This window comes from Microtus pennsylvanicus, chromosome 8 (genome assembly GCF_037038515.1).
Source record: "Microtus pennsylvanicus isolate mMicPen1 chromosome 8, mMicPen1.hap1, whole genome shotgun sequence".
Classification (NCBI taxonomy): domain Eukaryota; kingdom Metazoa; phylum Chordata; class Mammalia; order Rodentia; family Cricetidae; genus Microtus; species Microtus pennsylvanicus.
Window position 1 is genome coordinate 25194673 of NC_134586.1, and position 6000 is coordinate 25200672.

The following is a 6000-nucleotide window of genomic DNA, read 5'->3' on the forward strand; positions in this document are numbered from 1 at the left end:
GTGGCTGGCCTTAAACTCACAGAGATGGGCTTATCTCTGCCTCCCGATTGCTGATGATCCCCAAGCCCAGGAGGGAGTCCAGGGTTTGGGTATTATTCCTCGGGTTCTGCCAAGCAATGAAACAGAAACAGAGTGACACTTATGGCGAGGAAGGCTTGAAAGATGGTCATTAGAGCTCCCACGGACACAGTTTTTCTTCCACTTCTTAGAAGAGCTTGGCTTGGAGGAATCCCCTGGCAGCGGGACAGAAATGTTCTAAGAGAGAGTGATATCAGAGGGGGTGTAGACGTCACTTTGGGAGAAGCGTGTGCTGGAATTTTTGTGGAACTAGTTAGAAACAAGCCTGTAGCCAGAAAGGCTCCTGGGAAATGGAAAGACAGTCGTTGACAGGAGGGAGATACGAACCTCATAGCTGGGCCTGGGGTGCTTGCAAATGACTCAAGAGATGGGCTGTGATGAGTCCTCTAAGGTCAAACTAGTGGATGAAGAGCAAACACTCAAAGTAGAAATAGAACCTAGGATGAGAGAACAGAGAACCCCTTTACTGGAGAAGTGAGCCTCGTGTGGATGGGAGTGTGGAGACCGATGGCTCTAAATCAAAGTTGTCGCACACTGGAAACTTGAGAGGAAAGGAGATGGCTGTACATAAATGTGCAGTCTCACTAGAGGGGCCCGTGGTTGGCTTAGTGATGGATGGCACTTACTTGGATAGTCAAAAGTACATATCTCCAGGGATAAGTTTACAAGTCCAGGAGCCAGGCTATGGAAGAGTGGGGAACCGGGTTCCCCACCCTGACAGTAATAACATCAAGGGCCCTTTGATAATCTCTTTCAATGTGGATTTTCCAAAGGAAGAGTTGAAAAGCAGAAAAGAATGTGTCAAGGAGCTACTTAAACAAGGATCAGTGCAGAAGATAAAAATGGACTGGGGGGTCATTAGAAGCAAAGAAAACTGGACTTGGCTGAAACAGGGAGATCAGTGATATTTGTCATGTGCAGGGGTTTTGTGTTTTCATCATTTCAATGTGCAAGGTTGACTCCGATCCCCTGCCCCTTATAATCATGATGATATGAACAATAAAGAGGCTTAAGAATGTGTTTATTGCATTCAGAATGAACAGCAGAAGGTTAGCTGTTAGACCGCTCCCTCTGGAGGTTTAATGTCTGGTGCTGCCCTCCCCCAAGGTTCAGGGAGAAAGGCCTCAAGAGGACACCAGAGGAAGGAATCCAGATGATGGCCAGAGACAACTGTTAGCCATGTCAACGGGAGAAGTCTGTTTTTAAACACATCCTAGTTTTTTTCCCCCCTTAACTTCTCTTTCCTTTGTGCTGGATGAGTAGGCCTCCCATCAAGCAAGATGCACATACAGCATGCAAAGGGGTGGTGAGAATCCAGACCCCAAGCCCCACTAAACACACATGGTGTCCATCAACAAAGAACCCAATGAAACCGAAAAGATTAGAGTCTGAGCTCCAAGCACTAAGTTTACAAAGAGATCTCACTGTCTTAGAGAGAGTGTATTTTCTCGTTTTCTCTGGTAAGAGTAAAATGTGATGTGGGTATCTTACTGTTAAAAACATGACTCTTGGATGTTGATTTCTTTCTCTAAACTTAGGAAAATGTTCATTGTAACTTCATTGAATAGATTTTCTATGATTTTGGTTTGCATTTTAATTCCTTCTTCTACTCCAGGGATTCAAGACTTTATCTCTTGTGTCCCAGAGTTTTGGAAATTGAGATCATACTTGCTTATTGTTTTTCACATATCATATATATATATATATATATATATATATATATATATATATATATATATTTCTCTCATTTTTCAAGATAGGGTTTTTATGTGTAGCCCTGGATATCCTGGAACTTGCTCTGTAGACCAGGCTTGAATTCAGAGATCTGCCTGTCACCCCTCCTGAGTGCTGGGATTAAAGGCGTTCACCACCACCACCCTGCTGAAGCCAGAATTCTGGAATTCAGAACAAAACCATGTGAGCCAAATCCTTTACAGAATATCTCTTGACATTGCTCAGTATTTTATTCAAAATTAAATTGATAGATAAAACCATATATACTATTGGGTTGCCATGTAATTCTCATATATTTCTATAATCTGAAATGCTTGTATCATCTTGACACATCTATTTCTTAGACTATTTATGATTTTTTTAAATAGTGAAACTCTAGAGAACTAGCTTTTTTGGCCACCTGAGTTACTATATGGTTGTCTATTTGTTTTTGTTTGTTTGTTCTTAAGACAGGATTTCTTTTTTTAAAACTCTTTTTATATTCCTTATTTATTTATTTATTATTACTTTATAAATAAAACTAATCAAAATTCCCACTTCCTCCCCTCCTCCCACTTCCCTCCCCCTCTCCCACATCCCTTCCCTCCCACCCACTCCAGTCCTAAGAGAGGGCAAGGCACCCTGACCATTGAGAAGTCCAATGCCCTCCCTCCTACATCCATGCTTAGGAAGGTATGCATCCAAATAGACTAGGATCCCAAAAAAGTCAGTACATAGAGTAGAGACAAATCCCAGTGCCATTATCATTGGCCCCTCAGTCTGCCCCAAATGTCAACCAATTCAGAGGGTCCAGTTTGATCCTGTGCTCATTCATTTTCAGTCCAGCTGGAGTTGGTGAGCTCCCATCAGCTCAAGCACACTGTCTCAGTGGGTGAATCAACCCCTCATCATCCTGACTTCCTTGCTCATATTCTCCCTCCTTCCGTTCTTCAACTGGACCTTGGGAGCTCAGTCCTGTGTTCGGATGTGGGTCTCTGTCTCCATCCGTTGCCAGATGAAGGTTCTATGGTGATATTCAAGATAGTCATCATTCTGACTACGGGACAAGGCCAGTTCAGGCACCCTCTCCTCCACTGCCCAGGGTCCTAGCTGGGGTCATCCCCATGGACTTCTGGGAACCCCTCCAGAGCCAAGCCTCTTGCCAACCCCAAAATGCCTCCCTCAATTAAGATATCTTCTTCCCTGCTCCCATATTCGTCCTTCCTCCATCTCAACCATCCCACTCCCCCAAGCTCTCCTCAACCTTCCCTTCTCCCTTCTCCCTCCTTCTCTCCCCTTCTCTCTATTCCCCCCATGCTCCCAACTTTTCCCTGGCGATCTTGTCTGCTTCCAATTTCCAGGTGGATCTATATATGTTTTTCTTTGGGTTTACCTTATTACTTAGCTTCTCTAGGATCATGAACTATAGGCTCAATATCCTTTGTTTATGGCTAGAATCCACTAATGACTGAGTATAAACCATATTCATATTTTTGGGTCCGGGTTATTTCACTCAGGATAGTGTTTTCTACTTCCATCCATTTGCATGCAAAATTCAAAATGTCATTGTTTTGTTTTTACCGCTGAGTAGTATTCTAATGTGTAGATGTGCCACACTTTCTTCATCCATTCTTCCGTTGAGGGGCATCTAGGTTGTTTCCAGTTTCTGGGTATTACAAATAATGCTGCTATGAACATAGTTAAACAAATACTTTTGTAGTATGATTGGGAATCTCTTGGGTATATTCCCAAGAGTGGAATTGCTGGATCCTGAGGTAGGTTGACTCCCAGTTTCCTGAAAAACTGCCACTCTGATTTCCAAAGTGGTTGCACAAGTTTGCACTCCCACCAGCAATGGATGAGTGTTCCCCTTACTCCACATCCTCTCCAGCATAGGTTATCATTGGTGTTTTTGATTTTAGCCATTCTGACAGGTGTAAGATGGTATCACAAAGTTGTTTTGATTTGCATTTCCCTAGCTAAGGAAGTTGAACATGTCCTTAAGTATCTTTTGGCCATTTGAAATTCTTCTGTTGAGAATTCTCTATTTAGTTCAGTACCCCATTTTTTAATTGGGTTATTTAGAATTTTACTGTCTAGTTTCTTGAGTTCTCTATATATTTTGGAGATCTGTCCTTTGTCTGATGTGGAGTTGGTGAAAACAAAAAACCCAGGGTAGCCAAAACAATCCTATACAATAAAGGAACTGCTGGAGGCATCACCATCCCTAACATCAAACTCTTTTACAGAGCTACAGTAATGAAAACAGCTTGGTATTGGCATAAAAACAGAGACATTGACCAATGGAATCAAATTGAAGACCTGGATATTAATCCACAAACCTATGAACACTTGATTTTTGACAAAGAAGCTAAAATTATACAATGGAAAAAAGAAAGCATCTTTAACAAATGGTGCTGGCATAACTGGATGTCAATCTGTAGAAGAATGAAAATAAATCCATATCTATCACCATGCACAAAACTCAAGTCCAAATGAATTAAAGACCTCAATATAAAAACGACCACACTGAACCTGATAGAAGAGAAAGTGGGAAGTAGCCTGCAATGTATGGGCACGGGAGACCACTTCCTATGTATAACCCCAGTAGCACAGACAATAAGAGCAACAGTGAATAAATGGGACCTCCTGAAACTGAGAAGCTTCTGTAAAGCAAAGGACACAGTCATTAAGACAAAAAGACAACCCACTGAATGGGTTAAGATAGGATTTCTCTGTCCTAAAGGTACTCGCTCTGTAGACAAGTCTGGCATTGAACTCAGAGTGATTCATCTGCCTCTGACTCCCGAGTATTGGGATTAAAGGTGTGTACCATCACTGCCTGGTCACTATATGGTTGAAAAGAGCTTGTATAAGTCAGGGTTCTCTAGAGCAACAAAACTGACAAAATCTGTGTGTGTGTGTGTGTGTGTGTGTGTGTGTGTGTGTGTGTGTGCGTGTGTGTGTGCGTGTGTTGTGTGGTTTTGTGTGTCAACTTGACATAAACTAGAACCATCAGAGTAAGGAGTCTCAGCTGAGGAAATGCCTCCTTGAGACCCAGCTGTAAGACATTTTCTCATTTACTGATCAATGTGGGAGGACCCAGTCCATGGTGCCATCCCTGGGCTGCTTGTACTGGGTTCTATAAGAAGGTTGGTTGAGCAAGTCATGGAAGCAAGCCAGTAAGCAGCTCCCCTCTATTGCCTCTGCATCAGCTCCTGCCTCTAGGATCCTGCCCTGCTTGAGTTCCTGTCCCGGCTTCCTTCAGTGATGAACAGCCATGCTGAAGTGTAAGCCTAATAATCCCTTTCCTCCTCAACTTGCTTTTCGGTCGTAGTGTTTCATTGCAGCAATAGAAACCCTAACTAAGACAGTGTGTGTAAATATATACTATATATAAATATATATACCATATGGGATAATATATACAATATACACTATATCTACATATATGTATGTATATATACATGATTTATTAGAGAGGGTTACAGGCTGTATTCTAGCTATCTCAACAATAGTTGTCTACCAATGGAAAGTTCAAAAATCCAGTAGTTGTTCAGTCCACAAGGTGAGTATCTCAGCTGGTCTTCAGTGTACTTCAGAATCCTGGCCAAGTAGGCTCTAAGGCCAATGAAGGAATGGACTTGCCAGGGAGAGCAAGAGCAGGCAGGCAGAGAGAACTTATTTCTTCCAAGTCCTTTATACAGGCTGCCACCAGAATTAATGTGGCCCAGATTAAAGGTGGATCTTCCCACCTCAGAAGATCCAGATTAAAAGTAGGTCTTCCCACTTCAGAGGAATAACTGTGCTTGGGTCTTAGTTCATTACAGATGAAGTCAGGTTGACAACAAGAACAGCCACCACAGAGTTCCAGAGCCCTGTCTGTGCTCCTGGCTAGCTGGAACTCCGTACTCACCAATCAGCTCTTCTCCGTCCCTCTCCCTACCCTTTCCCGTTCACTGTTATTGAGACTGCAGATCAGCACAGCCAGTGTATAACACCACAGAGCTTCCTCAGAACAACCTAGACTGGAACCTCCTGTGATCCAGCAACTCTGCCACTGTGCGAAGGGAAGTGGCCGCCACTCGACTCCCAACTTCCCCGACTTCACACGTGTGAGAGATCACGTGGATCTTGTCTTCTGGTGTCAGACAGTTTACTCACGCACGCATGCATGCACGGCAACACTCTAGCGCGTGGTGCGGCTGG